The 19888-nt window shown below is 37.3% G+C and overlaps 1 long non-coding RNA gene across 1 annotated transcript in view; it reads right to left on the reverse strand.

The window, feature by feature from the left end:
• LOC117980418 (uncharacterized) overlaps nt 1-19394 on the reverse strand; it is a 169983-nt gene extending 150589 nt beyond the window's left edge. The window contains exon 1 of the long non-coding RNA XR_008625468.2: nt 19258-19394. This is a non-coding gene — a long non-coding RNA (uncharacterized LOC117980418). The remainder of the gene's footprint in view (nt 1-19257) is intronic.
• Between the last annotated feature and the right edge of the window lie 494 nt (nt 19395-19888).

Raw genomic sequence — 19888 nt, forward strand, 5'->3', positions numbered from 1 at the left:
AATGAAATAAAGTGAGAAGTTTAGAGGAAAAAAAGAGTGAAAAGAAACGAACAAATCCTCCATGAAATATAGGACTATGTGAAAAGACCAAATCTACATTTGATTGGTGTACCTGAAAGTGATGGGAAGAATGGAACCAAGCTGGAAAACACTCTTCAGGATATTATCCAGGAGAACTTCCCCAACCTAGCAAAGCAAGCCAACATTCAAATTCAGTAAATAAAGAGAACACCACAAAGATACTCCTTGAGAAGAGCAACTCCAAGACACATAATTGTCAGATTCACTAAGTTTCCAATGAAGGAAAAAATGTTAAGGACAGCCAGAGAGAAAGGTCAGGTTACCAACAAAGGGAAGCCCATCAGACTAACAGTGGATTTCTCAGCAGAAACTCTACAAGCCAGAAGAGAGTGGGGGCCAATATTCAACATTCTTCAAGAAAAGAATTTTCAACCTAGAATTTCATATCCAGCCAAACTAAGCTTCATAAGTGAAGGAGAAATAAAATCCTTTACAGACAAGCAAACACTGAGAGATTTTGTCACCACCAGGCCTGCCTGACAGGAGCTCCTGAAGGAAGCACTAAACATGGAAAGGAACAGCCACTGCAAAAACATGCCAAATTGTAAAGACCATCAACACTATGAAGAAACTGCATCAATTAATTGGCAAAATAAACAGCAAACATCATAATGACAGGATCAAATTCACACATAACAATGTTAACCTTAAATGTAAATGGGCTAAATGCTTCAATTAAAAGACACAGACTGGCAAATTGGATAAAGAGTCAAGACCCATCAGTGTGCTGTATTCAGGAGATCCATCTCACATGCACAGACACACATAGGCTCGAAATAAAGGGATGGAAGAAGATCTACCAAGCAAATGGAAAGCAAAAAAGAGCAGAGGTTGCAATCCTTTGATAAAACAGACTTTAAACCAACAAAGATCAAAAGAGACAAAGAAGGCCATTACATAATGGAAATGGGATCAATTCAACAAGAAGAGCTACCTCTCCTAAATATATATACACCCAATACAGGAGCATCCAGATTTATAAAGCAAGCCCTTAGAGACCTACAAAGAGACTTAGACTCCCACACAATAATAATGGGAGACTTTAACACTCCACTGTCAATATTAGACAGATCAATGAGACAGAAGGTTAACATGGATATCCACGACTTGAACTCAGCTCTGCACCAAGTGGACCTGATAAGCATCTACTGAACTCTCCACCCTAAATCAACAGAATATACATTCTTCTCAGCACCACATCTTACTTATTCCAAAATTGACCACATAGTTGAAAATAAAGCACTCCTCAGCAAATGTAAAAGAACAGAAATCACAACAAACTGTCTGTCAGACCACAGTGCAATCAAACTAGGACTCAGGAGTAAGAAACTCACTCAATACCGCACAACTACATGGAAACTGAACAACCTGCTCCTGAGTGACTATGGGGTCATTCAGGTCATGACAAAATGAAGGCAGAAATAAAGATGTTCTTTGAAACCAATGAGAACAAAGACACAACATACCAGAATCTCTAGGACACATTTAAAGCATTTTGTAGAGGGAAATTTATAACACTAAATGCCCACAAGAAAAAGCAGGAAAGATCTAAAATTGACACTCTAACATCACAATTAAAAGAACTACAGAAGCAAGAGTAAACACATTCAAAAGCTAGCAGAAGGCAAGAAATAACTAAGATCAGAGCAGAACTGAAGGAGATAGAGACACAAAAACCATTCAAAAAATCAATGAATCCAGGAGCTGGTTTTTTGAAAAGATCAACAAAATTGATAGACCTAGTACTAGCAAGACTAATTAAGAAGAAAAGAGAGAAGAATCAAATAGATGCAATAAAAAAATGATAAAGGGGATATCACCACCAACCCCACAGAAATACAAACTACCATCAGAGAATACTATAAACACCTCTATGCAAATAAACTGGAAAATCTATAAGAAATGGATAAATTCCTGGACACATACACCCTCCCAAGACTAAACCAGGAAGAAGTTGAATATCTGAACAGACCAATAACAGGGTCTGAAATTGAGGCAATAATTAATAGCCAATCACCCAAAAAAAGTCCAGGACCAGACGGATTCACAGCCGAATTCTACCAGAGGTACAAAGAGGAGCTGGTACCATTCCTTCTGAAACTATTCCAATCAACAGAAAAAAAGGGAATCCTCGCTGACTCATTTTATTAGGCCAGCATCATCCTGATACCAAAACCTGGCAGAGACACAACGAAAAAAGATAATTTTAGACCATTATCTCTGATGAACATCAATGCAAAAATCCTCAATAAAATACTGGCAAACCGAATCCAGTAGCACATCAAAAAGCTTATGCACCAAAGTAAGTTTTAACAAAGTACATGCTATGAAACCCATGTCAACAGAGTACCACATTTTGAAAAAGACTAAAACCAGAAACAATACCTGCCTTTATAATCCAAATAATTATTGTAGAACTCTGATTCTTGGGTTCCTAACATCAAAGTGGTGAGATAATTAAAACACTCGTAGATGAAAGATTATGTACCCTCTTGGCCAATATTTCAAGGCTGTTTTCAGTATAGCAAATGAATGCCTGCATTTGCTGCCTTATTTTACAAGAAATAAAATTGGTGACAAAAATATATTTAACAACTACTTTTAAACATATTTTAATGACAATAAGAAACTGGTTAGATACACTTTGTGTGCTACAGTCTAAAATTTCATTTTGTATTTTAACTGGATACTTTATCAGCTAATCTAAATATTTTGCATTATGCAGAAAGCTAAAACATTGAGAAACTATGGTTAATTAAATTATCTGATCAGCTAAATATTAAAGCAGATGATCTTTTAATTCAACAATTTCTGAATACACTCAATAGATAGCATAATTTAATTTTTCTTAGTGGCTCAGGATCTTATAAGGCTTCAAGAAGACTTTGCTCAGCCATAATATTATACTATAAATGTAGATGGTCAACATTAAGTTGTTTTACTGATATAAAGGAGTAGGCTTATGTATTGTTCATCTTCTAAAAAGAAGACAAGGAATGATTTTGAGTCCTCCATTAAATGTATATAATACATATTGATAAAGAACATGTAGAAGTCCAGCCAATCAAGGGCTTTAAAATTACCAAGAGAAGCACCCATCTGTTACCTAAAATGACAAGAGCTTGTCACAAATATTCATAATATCATAAAGTAGAAGGTGTAATTACTTGCAATAGCATAGTCATGCTGGTTCTATTTTTCCCAGCTACAGAATATTCTGTAGACTGTGGTAATAACTGTAAACAGCTGTTTGGTCTTTAAAAAAAAACAGCAACAAATTTGAACTAAAAAGTCTACATTATCTTTCTCTTCCCAGCACTTATACTTTCCAAAAGTGTGGCCATTTAGTATAAGAAGTTTGTATTAAACCACCCACCTCTCAACTCATTTTTAATCCAGAACTAGCTAGGAAATGTCAGATTCCCTTCATATTTATCCCATATATAGTTCTTAGTTCCTTGCCCCATTTATGTTTCCTAGTCCCTTGTCTAGCCATCTGTGTTAATCTAACAACTGTTTCTATCTCCCTAACATAGCATTCATTAAAGATGGCAGGGACTAAGATAGAAAAGTAAACTGTTGGGGTGAATTTCTCAAAAGATGGCTCTGTGTGACGTGGGAATGAGAATATATGCAATTGTTCCTAGAAATATTTTGTAAAATTCTAAAATTTATGTGGAACCACAAAAGACCCCAAATAGCCAAAGCAATCTTCAACAAAAAGAACAAAACTGGAGGCATCATTTCAAAATTTACCACAAATCTATAGTAACCAAAATAGCCTGGTATTTGCATAAAAGGAGACACACAAACCAATGGAATAAAATAGAGAGCCCAGAAATAAATCCAAATGTGAAGGAACAATTGATTTTCAACAAAGATATCAATAATACACAATGGGAAAAGAACAGTCTCTTCAATAAACGGTACTGGGTAAACTGCATATACACACGAAAATGAATGAAATTAGACTTTCCTCTCACACCATACACAAAAATTGACTCAAAATGATTAAAGAATTAAATGTGAGATCCGAAGCTGTAAAACTGCTAGAAGAAAACATAGGGGGAAAAAGCTCCATGGCACTGGTTGGGGCATGATTTTTGGATATGATCTCAAAGGCACAGGCAACAAAAGCAAAATTAGACAAATGGGATTATATTGAACTAACAAGCTTCTGCACAGGCAATGAAACAATCAACAAAGTGAAGAGCTCACATAAAGAGTGGGAGACTACATTTGCAAACCATACATATCATAAGGAGTTAATATCCAAAATATTAAGAATCTCAAACAACTCAATAGTGAGAAAACCTGATTTTTTTAATGAGCAAAAGACATGAATACACATTTCCCAAAAGAACACAAATAAATAGCCAACAAGTATATAAAAAAAGTTCAACATCACTAATTGTCAGGGAAAAAGCAAATTAAAACCACATGAGATACCACCTCAGACCTGTTAGAATGGCTGTTATCAAAAAGGCAAAAGATAACAAGAATCGGCAAAAATGTGGAAAAAAGCAAATCCTTGTACACTGTTGGTGGGAATGTAAATTAGTACAGCCATTGTAAAAAACACTACGGAGATTCCAGAAAAAATTAAAAATAAAACTACCAAACACATGATCCATAAATCCCACTACTGGGTATATATCCAAAGAATATAAAATCAGAATGTCAAAATGACATCTGCACTACCATGTTTATTGCAGCACTATTCACAATAGCCAAGATATGGAATCAACCTAAGTGTCCATCAGCAGATGAACGGAAAAAGAAAATGTAGTGTGTATACACAATATAATACTATTCAGCCTTAAAAAAAATGAAGAAATTCCTTCCATTTGCAGCAGCCTGAAGGAACCTAGAGGACATTACATTACATTAAATAAGCCAGGACCAAAAAGACAAATACTACATGATCTCATTTACATATGAAATCTAAAACCACGGAACTCATAAAAGCAGAGAGTAAAGTGATGGTTATCAGAGGTTGGTGGAGTGGCAGTCTGGGTTGGGGTCAGGCAGAGTTGGCTACAGGACATCAAATTTCAATTAGACAGGAGGAATAAGTTTGAGGTATCCATTGTACATCATGACAACCATAGCTAATAATATATTTTATACTTAAAAATTGCTGAGAGTATATTTTAAGTATCCTCACTGCAAAAAATAATAATAATAAGTATATGAGATAATGCATATGGTAAATAGCTGGATTTAGCCATTCTTCAATGTATGCATATATCAAAAAATCATGTTTTCCATCATAACTATATACAATTTAACTTGTGAATTAAATGAGCGAATTCTTAAAATAATTGATGTTGCTGGAGAGGATGTGGAGACATAGGAACACTTTTACACTGTTGGTGGGACTGTAAACTAGTTCAACCATTGTGGAAGTCAGTGTGGCGATTCCTCAGGGATCTAGAACTAGAAATACCATTTGACCCAGCAATCCCATTACTGGGTATATACCCAAAGGATTATAAATCATGCTGCTATAAAGACACATGCACACGTATGTTTATAGCGGCCCTATTCACAATAGCAAAGACTTGGAACCAACCCAAATGCCCGACAACGATAGACTGGATTAAGAAAATGTGGCACATATACACCATGGAATACTATGCAGCCATAAAAAATGATGAGTTCATGTCCTTTGTAGGGACATGGATGAAACTGGAAACCATCATTCTCAGCAAACTATCGCAAGGACAAAAAACCAAACACCGCATGTTCTCACTCATAGGTGGGAATTGAACAATGAGAACACATGGACACAGGAAGGGGAACATCACACACCAGGGACTGTTGTGGGGTCGGGGGATGGGGGAGGGATAGCATTAAGAGATATACCTAATGCTAAACGACGAGTTAATGGGTGCAGCACACCAACATGGCACATGTATACATATGTAACAAACCTGCACATTGTGCACATGGACCCTAAAACTTAAAGTATAAAAATAATAAAATAAAATAAAGTAAAAAATAAAATAAAATAATTGATGTGGTAACATATGACAGATGTTGCTATTAGTAAAATATTAAAAATTTTTAAAAGAATATATGAAGTCTAGTAAGTCAGGTTTGGATGTAATGAAGTTAACTCACAGGAATTGACTTGACTGGGTTTCTTAAGTATGAAACCCATAAGAACAACAGCCTCTTCCAAAGACCTTTTCCACTAACTCCACCAAACAAAACAGACATAGTCTTTCTCTTTTCCAGAGTCCATTTCTTATGTAGCAGCCAGATTTCTCCCTACACTATTTACAACTCTCCCACCCCAATTTTATTTGATCATCTTGTTCTCTGAGCCAGTAATCAGTAAGATTCTAATTACCTTTCATCCTTTTTTGAGGCATGCATTCATCCATTAATCTTCAGTAATAATGTCACTTAGAAAAGTCCTTTTATATTTCATACATCCTAGAGCTCATTTTGAAATTCTTGGCTATTTGCTTATATGATTCTTGAGCTGGCTGCTAAAATGTTGGGAGACACAGTGGACAAGATAGAGAAGTACATATTCATATCTGATCCCACTTTCCCCCACTCTGGGATAAGCAGTAGGCTTACAAATTGTTCACTGAAACTGATAGATAAAGACTGTATTAGTAGTATGTGCCCAAAATAATTTCACACACACACACACACACACACAAATTGATTAACAGTTGTAGTTGGTTAATATTTGTATTAGTTTGGTTTAACTTTAAATGTATGAAATAAATATATATTTTATATATATATATATATATATATATATATATATATATATATATCTCCTTCCCCAAAGCAAGACGAAGTACAATAGGCAATTAAAGCATGGTCTTGGTTTGGGGGCACTCAACTTTGAATTTTCACACTCTTGTAAATTTGCTGTGCTGAGAACCTTTTTATTCCTGTTTAACATTCAGGACAAAAGCAATGTACATGTCTATAGGCCTATTTGTCAAGAAATAAAAGTAATAAATGAGAGACACATTTGAATAACAAGAGTGAACTAGACATGAGAAAATAGAACAGGCCTGGGCAGCTTCAATTCTCCATCTTAAAATTACTCACTATTGTTGAGAATAATAGAATATCAAAAGAAGAAATTCAAAACTCAAATTAATTCCTATCCTCCCAGGAGAAGCTGCCTGCCTGATTCTGATCTGTCTTTCATGCGTTGTTCTCACTCAAACTTACAATTTCAAGGGCTAGAGTGTCACTCCAATATGCAAAGAGGCATTGGCATTAATAAGAGTTATATTTAGAAATCCTTCTACTGTGAGATAGAATACAATATTAAACTTGCGAATTTTAAGGTCATGACAAGGACACATTGACTAGCTAAAGTTTCAAAATTATGTAAATGAGCTCCTTTGGTAATCACAGGCTTTACAAATGTTCTGTCCAAATTAAAAGGGAAAAGTTTGTTCATTCTTCCTGCAAATAAGGACCATCAGGATGGGCATGTTATATTCTGGTAACAAACCATCCCAAAATCTCAAAGAGACTTTTAAAAACAAAGGTCTATTTCTTTCTCATCCCACATGGCCATGATTTTACTCTTGGCACCAGCTGACAGAGCAGCAACCATCCTAAATATCGCTGATTATTATGATAATGGGAAAAAATATTCTTAAAGTGCGTTGCATGAGTAATTAACTATTTCTGTCTAGAAGTGACTGTCACTTCTCTCACAACTCATTGGCTGAAACAAACCATGTGACCCCACACAATTGTAATGGGACAAGGAAGTATAATCTCTCCAGGTATCCAAAGGAAAATAAGATGACAACCAGAGCAGTAAACACAACAACAACAATGGGCTTCTCTTCTCACTAGCTTCCAGTTCGCATCCACCACTGAGAAACACAGGGGGAAATCAGAGGGAGGCAGAAGAGTGGAGGCCCCACTCCCTTTACGATGGTGTTGCTGCTGGCTGGCTGCATGACCCAGCCAGGGTTCAAAGTCCTGTCAGGTAGCCTACACCACATCCATTTCCTGGCTTTCCAGAGTAGTGGTCAAATCCTCTCTAGTTCCTGCAGGTCTAAGAATAACTCCCTAATGTTTCTAGTCCCAGGGTACTGAAGTATCCCTTGTGGTTTTCCTAACTGTTGTGGACTGAATTGTGTCCTCTTAGCATTCCTGTGTTGAAGCCCTACCTCCACAGTGCGATGGTATCAGGAAATGGGGCCTTTGGGGGATAATTAGGTTTAGAAAAGGTCTTGAGGGTAGGATCTTCATTATGGAATTAGTGCTCTTAAAAGAAGAAACACCAAAGCTCTCTCTGTCTCTCTCTCTTCTCTCTTCTTTCTCCTCTCTTCTCTTTCTCTCACTCTCTCTCTCTCCCTTTTTTTCTTTCTCTCTCAACTCTTTGACTCTTGACTCTTTCTCTCATTCTCCTCCTCTCACTTTCTCTCATTCTTCCTCTCTCCCTCCATTTCTCTTCTTGCTGTTTGAGAATATAGTAAGAAGGCAGCCATCTGCAAGTCAGAAGATGGCCCTAATGAAGAATCTAGCCTTCCTGGCACCCTGACCTCAGAGTTCCAAATTCCAGAACTGTGAGAAATAAATTTATTTTGTTTAAGCCACCCAGTCTTTGGCATTTTCTTATGGCAGCCCAGCAGACTAAGACATTGATCCCACCTATACTCTTATAATAATCCCTTTATTAAAATCTTCTCAAATTACCTAATACGAATATGCCATCCCTTTCCTGCTGAGATCCTTACTAATGCAATATGCATTTTTAATTCTCCATTGTTTGTACCTATAATTTATCTCAAACTTGTAATTTCCTATATATATGACAGCTTAATTATGCCTTGGAAAATTAGAACAAACTTCTATTTAAAAGGGAGAAATGTTTAAGTAAATGTAGCATTTATGTTTTATTCAAGGCATTGTAAAGAGGAAGGCACAATACAGCATAATCATTCAGAGAACAGGACTTGGGTTTAGGCAGACCTGGGGTTTAGTCGCATCTCTACACATTGTAGCAAAGTTATTTGGCCACCTTACTTAGCTTCTCTAATACTCTCATGCCTTACCTGTCAAATAAGAATTATCATTTGCCTTACAACCAAGTTACAGAGTTGTAATGGCCCAAAACCTGGAGCAAAGAAAGCTATTACTATTACTCACTTACCAAAAATGCTTTTTTGGTATTGCTATTTTTTGCGATTTTGCTATTACTGGATATTGCTATTACTATTGCTTCTCGAAACCTGAGCATATCTATGGGTGCCAATTCTCACAACCATCACAGCCTACGGGACTTTTCCATTAAGGGGAATAGATAAGTGCCCATCCACAAGATCCAAAAGCAACATGAGCTAAGGCCAGGAGGCATCCTGCATTTGCCTACAGAAGATTATCTTCCACAGCAAAGCTAATCAAAGCTTTATTATCTGTAATGAAGTTCTCATATTAAATGCAGGACACTTGATATAATTTATCTTGATCAATTTTTAATGCTTAGAGGAAGTTGTTTGACAAATTATTTGTTCTGCCTGCACATTCTCTCTTTATCATTTTTCTTGCCTGCCACTACATTAAACATGGACATGACCTACAGAGCGGAGTGAAAAAAACTAACAAGCATTAAACCCCTACTTCAGCAACTAACAGGAGACTTATTCACACAAGACATCACTTAATTTTTCTTCAGCAACACAGAGTTTTCCATGGCTCAGTCAATAAGCATCTCATAGGAAAGTCAAACTGGGCTCTGGAGTCTCCATATATTATGAGCCTTTGCAATGGGAAAAAGAACTTCTCGGCAGGCACATTAAATCGTGAAAGGTCTGAAAACCAACAACAATTGTGGTCAGGCAACCAGAAATTTTTGCTTCCTAAATCCCATGCCCAAAAATAATTTCTAATAAATTGCTACTTACAAATGACCTTGAAAGTACCTAATCAACCCACAATTGCAAGATGAAAGTGTTAGGAAAATGAGTTATATAACCTTAATCAACTTCCTTAACCTCTTTAGTTTTAGACTCCTCATTAAGATGGGGGAAATAATAGTACAAAGGGCAAGGGCTGCTGAAAAGAATGAAATAAAATAAGGCATGCAAAGTATAGCACCTGATATAGAAGAAAATAATAACCGTTAGGTATTTTATTATTGTGATATCTGATATCCATTCTAGCTATTTCTAGCTATGAAATATTGATCCACTGCCATTTAGAAAATTTGATCCATCTTGCAAGAGAAAGGTTATTCTTGTTATATAACTACTCTTAGAGTTTAAGGCTTCCCTCTAATCATATGCATCCCAAAAGGATTTGACAGTTTTCAGTTGTCAAGGCCATCCCATGGGGGTGAAGATAACTAGCTTGTTAAATAATTCCATATCAATAAGCCAAACAGCTTTTTCTGATTTCTGGTTCATTGCACTATGGAATATAATAGAAATAAGATGTGGTTAATATTAGGTGTCAACTTGGTTGGATAGAAGGATGCCTAGATAGCTGGTAAAGTATTGTTTCTGGGTATGTCTGGGAGGGTATTGCCAGAGGAGATTGACGTTTGAGTCAGTGGACTGGGAGAGGCAGACCCACCCTCAATGTGGGTGTGCACCATCCAATTGGCTGCCAGTGTGGCTAGAACAAAGCATGCAGAAGAAGGTGGAAGAAGCTGGCTTGCTGAGTCTCCTGGCTTTCATCCTCCTTCCGTGTACATGCTTTTTGTCCATTCCTCCTGCCCTTAGACATCAGACTCCAGGTTCTTTGGCCTTTGGGCTCTTGGACTTACACCAGTGGTTTGCCAGAGGCTCTTGGGCCTTCTGCCAACAGACTGAAGGCCGCACTGTTGGCTTCCCTACTTTTGAGGCTTTTGGACTCAGACCAAGCCACTCCTGGCTTCTTTCTTCCTCAGTTTACAGATGGCCTATCATGGGGCTTCACCTTGTGATCATGTGAGCCAATTCTCCTTAATAAACTCCCTTTCACATGTGTCCTGTTAGTTCTGTCCCTCTGGAGAACCCTGACTAATACATAAGGTGACCTTTACCCTAGGTGGCCTTGAGAGCTCCGGGAGACCAGGTTTTAAATATTAAACCTCAAATATCTACTAATTTGTTTCAAGGGTTCACTATAACTGTGAATTTATAATCTTAAAACAAGAAAAAGAAAAAAGGAAACAAGAAAAGAAGTTCTTATTCACGTTTTAAGGTTTCTTAGTTTTCTGATAGTATTTCTTTTACAACTCCTTTTATGACTCAAAGTATGCTTTTAAAATGGGGAGGGAGTATTATCCCAAATGTCCTTATTATCATTATCAATTCATCTACAAATATCCTACCATACAAGGCAATATTCCTAAAGGCATCTGCGCCAGATAGCTGATCATCGTTACTGGGTGAACTAGTCAGAAGGAAGGTATGTTCATGGAGTCAAACATTTCACAGTCCATTGTTTTTTCCCAGTCAGGGCCCAAAATGTAAGAAATTAAGCAAATGGAACTCTAGCCCTTTGAAATATTTTTCTGTTTAGTCAATTTCCTTGGAAAGAAAAGAGAGGTCTTACAGCAGAAATAGCCATTTTTACTCAGAAATTGTTGCCATATTAGCTTAAGGGAGTGAAGCCTATCATATAAAAGTGCAATTCAACCAAATTTGGCATGCCACTCCAGATACTCCACCTCTATACTAAAGTCCAAAGCTGGGTAAAATTTGAGCTTTCTTTTTTTTTTGAGACAGACTCACTGCACCTCCGACTCCCTGGTTCAAGCGATTCTCCTGCCTCAGCCTACCAAGTAGCTGGGATTACAGGCACGCATCACCATGCCCAGCTAATTTTTGTATTTTTAGTAGAGATGGGGTTTCACCATGTTGGCCAGACTGGTCTCAATCTCCTGACCTCGTGATCCGCCCGCCTCAGCCTCCCAAAGTGCTCGGATTACAGGCATGAGCCACCACGCGCAGCCAATTTGAGCTTTCTTATAGGATTATAATTTTTTTTTTTAAGATTTAATACTGATTTTTTTTTCCAGAATAAACTTTCATAAGACAATCCCATTATTATGGCGTGGGCAGACGCCTCCTGCCTTGTATCCATCTCATCTGGAGTTGACAATCAGAGAATCCACAAAGTGACTGCCTGCCAAAGACTACAAAATAAAAGGGCCCAATAAAGTGTCCTTTAAAACACCTTCAAAAACTCCTGAATACACATGGTTCTACAAGGTGACTTTCTTGAACTCTTCGAAAGTGAATGTCATGAAAACCAAAAACAGACATACACCAAAAAAATAAAGCAAACAAGAGAGCAAGAAAGTAAGGAAGAAAAAAAGAAAGAAGAAAGACTGAGGCACGGCCATTATAATGGCTAAATTTTTTTAAAAACATACCTTACCAAGTATGTTGGCAAGAAGGAACTGGAACTCTCTTGCATTGCTGGTGAAAATGTAAAATGCTACAACCACTTTGGAAAACAGCTTTGCAGTTTCTTAAAATGTTAAACATATACCTACTATATGATTCAGCCATTCCAATCTAGAAATACACTCAAGACAAAAAAAGCAAATGTCTATACAAAGACTTGACCACAAATAGTCACAGCAACTTTCTTTGGAAAAGCCAAATCATGGAAACAACCCAGATGGCATCAACAGGTAAATGGATAAACACATTGTGATATATCCACAAGATGAAATGCTGTGCAGCAACAAAAGGATGAACTATTGACACATGCAAAAACATGGAGGAATCTCAAAATAGTTACACTGAGGAAAAGAAGCCAGACACAAAATAGTACATACTGTATGATTCCCTTTACATGAAAACCTACAAAATTCAAATGATCTCTAGTGACAGAAAGATCAGTGGTTGCCAGAGGATGAGGGAGGAAAGTAGAGTGAGGGCAACAGAGAAAGTTTACAAAGGGGAACCAAGAAGCTTTGGGGGTGACATATACATTCATTGCCTAGATTGTGATGATAGTTTCACCATGTATACATGTCTAAACTTATCAAATTATACACTTTAAATATATGCAGTTTTATTTCAACTATATCTCACTTTAACATGTAAAAAAAAGATGGAGGGACTACTCTAGATTAAAAGAGGTTAAAATTCATCCAAACATGTGAACATTGGACTCTTCTTTTAGAAAAATCACATAAGATAATTGCAGGACAATTGAGGAAACTTACATATGAATTGCATAAGTAATATGGTACTTGGGTTATTTCTTCTAAGATATAACAACAGTATTGTGGGGAAGTTTTTTCTTTTTTTATTCTGTTATAGCAGCCCAAACTGACTAAGACATTATTCCTATTTTGCAGACAAAAAAAATAACACAAAGATTAACTAGCTTGCCCAGAGTTATATAGGATAACTGGAAGAGCAGGTACTTATACCAGGGCAGTCTGAGTCTAGAGCTGGTACTCAAGTCTGAGCTCCCAATGCCTCTGAAGTCCAGGCAAGAAACATAATGAGCAGGTGGGGCCTGTGACAAACTGGTACATTCAATTCCTGCTCCTCAGCCAATATTGTCACGTCTTTGGACTATTCCAAAAAAAAGCCTGAAATTTGAATTTAAAGGCAAAATTTCTTGGTTGCTTTTGCTTAATTATTTGTTTACATAGGAGAAATTTCATTTTTAAAATATAATACTGATAAGAAGTAGACATTTTGAAAGAGAAATTCTGCCCATAAGCCATCAATTTACAATCTATATCAAAACTATTAAAGCCATTTGGCACTGCTGCATTAAGAAATATATTGAGAATTTCCAAGAAATTCTGTCTTTATGGAATCCATGATCCAAGCCAAAAGTTAAAATATCTACCCCTATCCATGAGGCCCTATTCAATGATATTTCTGAAACTAGAAACTTCTATTATGCCAAAACACCAGATGGGTAACAGGTTTTGTGGAATGCACAAGCAGTACACACAGAACTTTGAGCATTCTTTCTCTCTTCACCATTTCACCAGGTCTCTGTGTCTATAGTACACAGAGGGGACACAGAACACAGAGAAGACAATGTTAACAAGGGAATCCTTCTCTAACTTCTGTCCCCAACCGACCTCACCTTGTCAACTTTCAAGAAGAAAAGGCAGATATGGCAAAGATAATAGCATCTACTTCCTCTACTCAGTGCCACCAACAGATGCTACAAATGCTGACAGCACCATACTTCATTTAGTTCCCTGTGCAGGATTGGGGGTTTCTGAGAATCTCATTGCCGGCATACTCTTGCTCTGCTGTTTTCTCTTGAGGACCACTTCCCTTTCTTCACCTCATCACTGGGCTCAGGTCCTCACTGATGGGCTTTCTTTCTAAGCCTAAGGAAAAGGGAAAGAGGGGAGTAAAAGAGCAGAAAAATTCCCCTAGTGTGTGCTCGACACAAGTAATCCTCTACAAGGTAACATTTCTGTGTTGGCAACCCCAGAGGCAGGTGCAACAAGTTAGTGCCAAGGAGAAATCAAGGTCATAATAATAGTATTATTTAAGCACTTATTATGTACTAGGTATTGGATAAGATACTCTCTAAACATCATCACTAGAGCTCTAGGAAGACTCTTAGGGCATCTCAAAGATGGAGAAACTGAGACTCAGAATAAGTTTACCTGTCTCAGTCTAGGGTTCACGTTTTATAAATGCCACACCAGGGACTCCAATCCAGACCTCATGCTGGTCCCAGAGCTTTTTCCATCATAACATTCTGTCTCTAGGAGCAAAGATTTATGATGAAGAAGAAAGAATGGGGTTAGAAAAAAAACAAAAACAAAAACAACTTCCAAAACAGAAGAGCACACCTCCCTATTGTAAGCTTCAGCCACCAGCTCTCCAAAGCTTTGTTTCTCACCATCTCACCAACAGAATTATGTGGGGGAGCTCACTTAAAATACCAATTCCTGGGTCCTACTCTAGACTTAATGAATCCACATCTCTAGGGTGGGGAACCAGGAATGTGCATTTCTAATTGCAACCCCACAGTGGATTTTAATCAGTGGTTCTTCAACTGAACCACTGAATTTGATGATTCAGAAAAGGAGGAAGGCAGAGTCTAACAATCTCTACCAGATATTCAAAGATGAAAAAGAAACTTTAAAGTAATAACCGAGGAAGGAGCTTTTGCTGCCAGACATACAATTTTTCATTTTTTTGAGGCAAACAATTATTATCAACAAACATCTCAAGGAAATCTAGTCCATTTATTTTACTTGTTTTGACATCTGCTGATAATGACAAGCTACAGGGAAAAGCGGGTTTCAGGATTGCAGCAATTAGTTAATTTGTGGCTGATTATTAAAAAATAATATATGCAGCTCCGTGTTTCTGCAGAGGTGAGAGTTACAACTTACTATGCTTGTTCCTGTTGCCACTGCCACTGCTGATGTTATTGTTTTTAAAGAATTGCAGCCTCCATATGTTTGTGAATATTAATAGTTTGAGGTTTTTCAGGTTGCCATAGCCACCTCAGCTCCCTTCTGCCGGCAGGACATGGTGCACTGGCAGTCAGTATTGTGAAGGAATCCACGTATGTAAATGTAACCTGGGAAGCTGCTCAAGCTGGAAACAGCCTCTTTCCTTCCCACGATTCCCAGTTTTAATCGTTAGTGACCAAAATGCACATGCTTCCAGCCCACTAGCCATCTCAAACCCAGCACAGTTATCCTCATACATCCATCCTCCATATCCCTGGTAACCGATCCTTCACTGTGCTTTTTTGAACCTTTATACCCACATTCCGACTCAGTCCTTCCGGCAATACTTCCTCCACCTTCTCTCCTAAACTGAAACATGGCCCTTCCCTGATTATGATGATACTGAACTCCTAAGTATATGCAAATCCTGGTGATCATTTTCTTTTCTAACCCGTCCCTCACCCTACCATCCCATTATCTCAAAAACTACAGGTAGGTGGGTACCAGCCTCAATGTTTCTGATTCCTCCACTGTTTGACCATTCCCTTTCAGGGAATCCTCCTTTTATTAACCTCCTCCATCTAATTTTGCCACGTCTTTCTGATCTCAATCTTTGTCTTCTAACCTCTGTGGGACCCCCAAGCTTTCCTATGGGTCCCATCTCCTATCATCCCCCTTAAGGAACTACACGGAGATTAGATGCCAGCCTCAGCTACTTTACCTCCTCTACTCTAAAGCTGTTGCTTCAGCTCCATCTCTTATTGATTTAAGTTCTACCTACAGGCCAGATCAAATGCTTCCACCATAGTGATGAGTTTTCTACATTTCCAAGTTGACTGACATTGTCTCTGGATCCACAAAGCATGTGAAGCTATAGAATACAGTGCTTAGGAATGTGGTCATTGGATTAAATTACGCAGGTAAAGTCCTGGCTTTTCCACTTTGTGCCCCTGTGGTTCAGGACAAGTGTTCTAACCTTAAGACTTCAGTTTCCTCACCCCTAAAATGATAACAGTAATAACATCTATTTCACAGAATCATTATGAAGATGGAAGAGATAACTTCTGGGTATAATTTAGATTAGTTGAAGGTAAGAGGAAATATAACTCATACTAGCATAAGCAACAAAAGTGTATTACTGGCCCACTAATCTGAAAGTCCAGAGAAACAAGAGTCTTCAGGCTGGGTTTGATTTCAGTGGCTAAGCCACAGATTCAAGAAGTGGTTTCTTTTTTACTCCCTCTGTTCTGCCTTCTGTGGAGTCAGCAGGCTTGCTTTCCCTCACAGGTACAAGGAGCTTCTTCTTCCAAAGCAAAGGAATGAACAAAATGATCACTTCAAAAAGTTCTCCCAAAATAGTGAGAGAACTTTTCCAGCCATTCTCAGAAAAACCTCTCATGGCCTGTAGTCCAGATGTGAATAGCTCTTCCCATTCACATGAGAAATGGCTCTTCCCATTCACATTCACAAAGTCGCATTCTTGAACCATTGCCTGGGGCAAGGGAATTCCTTGCACTAATTGGCTCAGACCTGCTCACCCTAGCACAGAGAAAGGGGTTACAAATCCTGGAAAGCATCTTTCCATCTATAAACTGCACAGTAGGTATAAGATAAGGAAGAAGAGGCAGTTGGATGTTGGGAGGATGACATAATATTCACAATGGATGGTCAAGTCCTTCACTAATGATGGGAAATTAGTAAACACCCTGCTAAAATCAGCAGTGATTACTACATCATTTTTACCATTGATGACTACTTCTCATTCTTCTTTATATTATCATTTACTGTCAAACACTGCATGTTCTCACTCATAAGTGGTAGCTGAACAATGAGAACACATGGACACAGGAAGGGGAACATCACACACCGGGGCCTGTCACGGGGTTGGGGAGCTAGGGGAAGGATAGCATTAGGAGAAATACCTAATGTAGATGATGGGTTGGTGGTTGCAGCAAACTACCATGGCATGTGTATACCTGTGTAACAAATCTGCACATTCTGCACATATATCCCAGAACTTAAAGTATAATTAAAAAAAAAAAAGTTAAAAAAAAAGATTGCTCCCCATACCCTGTGCAACGATTACTGATCTTTTCACCACTAACATACACTAACATGAACTTTTTACCACTAACGTACACACCCCAAATTCTGTACCTAGCAGTGTCCATACAAGAAACCTACCTTCGATACATGCTTGTTGGATAAATGAATAGACTGTAAAAGTGATCCTATCCAATGTCAAAGTCTCTTTCTGGCAAGAATTACAGATCACTCTCGATTATTTTATGCTCTTCAGTACAGAAAAATGTAATACAGTTTAAAAAGCCTTTTTTATACAAAATAATATTACTAACCCATCACCATTACACAGGGACAGAGAGCAAGTATGTCTTTGGTATTTTCTGTCTGATCAGTAAACACTTATCCTTTACTACAATTACATGCAATTTCTTCTTTTATAGCTTTCTTTCACTATTATTTCAGAGGTACATGATTCCATTTGACCAGACTAGATGCACTACGAAGAATAACATGAGACATATAATTTGTTTTGGTCAGTGTACCCTCATAATAAAAGCTAAAAGATCTTCAAATGAATAAATTCTAAGACCCTATAGTTTTCAAAACCACGAATTATCAGAAAATCTCCAATATTATACAGTGTAAAGAGATAAAATACTTACATAGGAAAAGACTTCCCTGTTAAGATTAATCTTTGAAATGTCTCATTTTCCATGAAAAATATTTAATCATCTTATACCAATATAAAGACATATATTCTTTATTCTGCCCAATTTTTTTAATAAATGACATTACTTCTAAACAATTTTATTTTAATGCTTTTGAAAAGTAGATGATATTAGCAATTCTGCAATAATTTAACTAGCAAAGGCATTGTTGTAATTTTTAGATAGATGTGGTAAATGGCTCTATATGGGAGTTGTTTCTGGTTTTTAATTCCTGGTATTTCTTTTAAAGCCTGCGTGATTCTAGACTTTTTTAAAATATAATATTAAACTTGGAAATGTCTTTGAGAGAAGAAAAGTGTGTGTGGGAGACTGTAAAACAGACTGGCCGTCTCAGAGTAAAATGAGAGAAAATGTGGACGCTCTGTCTTTTAACAGAAAGCTGTAGCAGTGCAGAACCTTTGCTTCTTGTCTGTAGAGACCATGCAGTGAATTTTTAAGAGTAGAAACTGATGAAAGAGTAAAACAAGAAATGTTTAGAGAATATAAACTAGTCAGACCATCTGAACTTCATGGAAAAAGCAATACATCTTAAAAGCATAATAATAGCACATGAGCCCAATCTAGGTAACACTACATATAGAAAGCTATATTATACATTATACATCTAATAATCCATATGCATGACCAGTCACATTTCAATTTCACATGTCTCCTAAAATTGCCACTTTGGTTTATCTCTATCCACAAGCTTTTCACTATCCAATAAAAAGCAAAGTCTCAGAAAATAATGAAACAAGATGAAGGAGAGCTCATGCAGTGGACAATAGTATATCCCCACAGAATTTGATGCCTGATCCAACTCAATGAAGTAGATATTGTTACCTGAGGCCAAGATGTTAAATAATTTTGTTCTATGCTTCTGAGTATTGGGAATCGGGTCCCAAAGACACTGATGGCATTGTAATGTGAGATCTAACCAATAAATCTCTTTCCCAAAGCAAAATCCAGCAGAGAAAGTGGGCACCATTGATCTCACACAGCCAGCTAAATAGCCAAAACGTTGAGCAATGTAAGTTATTCTATTACCTCTGTTGAATTTGGGTGATGAGTCACTCGGGTGAAGCTTTTGATATTTCCTCAGTGATCAGACTGCTTGATGGTACAGCCAAAATTCATTTAAATCCATATTCCCTGCAGCCTCCACTCTGGCTTCCTTGGTGACCCTAAGTACAAAAACAGAGATGCAACCAGTACAATAGGAGGGCCTTCTTGATAATGATTATAAAACCACTTATTTCCAGGAGATACACACGCAAATAGGCTTATGAAGAGATGCTCAATCTCACTCATTATTCAAGAATAATAAATTAAGGCAAAAATTAAATGCTATTTTTACCCAAAATTTAAACCATATGAGAATTTGGGAAAAAATTTCTCACCTATGGGAGGATATATTGATGCACTCTTGTTGTTGAATCTAAATTTTAAACATGCATACATTTTGAAACAGTAATTCCCATTTTTATAAATTGAACCCTAGGTAAGTGTTCAGAGATGCATACAGATGATATTACAGTGTTGAATAAGGAAGTAGCTAAATTAATTATAGTAAATCCATGCAGTGGAATGTCGTGAGGATCTAGAAAGAATGAGGTAAATCTATATATACTGATATGGAAATTATCCCAATGATATTGCAAAGTGAAGAAAAGTAGTT

Source organism: Pan paniscus, chromosome 4, assembly GCF_029289425.2.
Source record: "Pan paniscus chromosome 4, NHGRI_mPanPan1-v2.0_pri, whole genome shotgun sequence".
Lineage (NCBI taxonomy): Eukaryota > Metazoa > Chordata > Mammalia > Primates > Hominidae > Pan > Pan paniscus.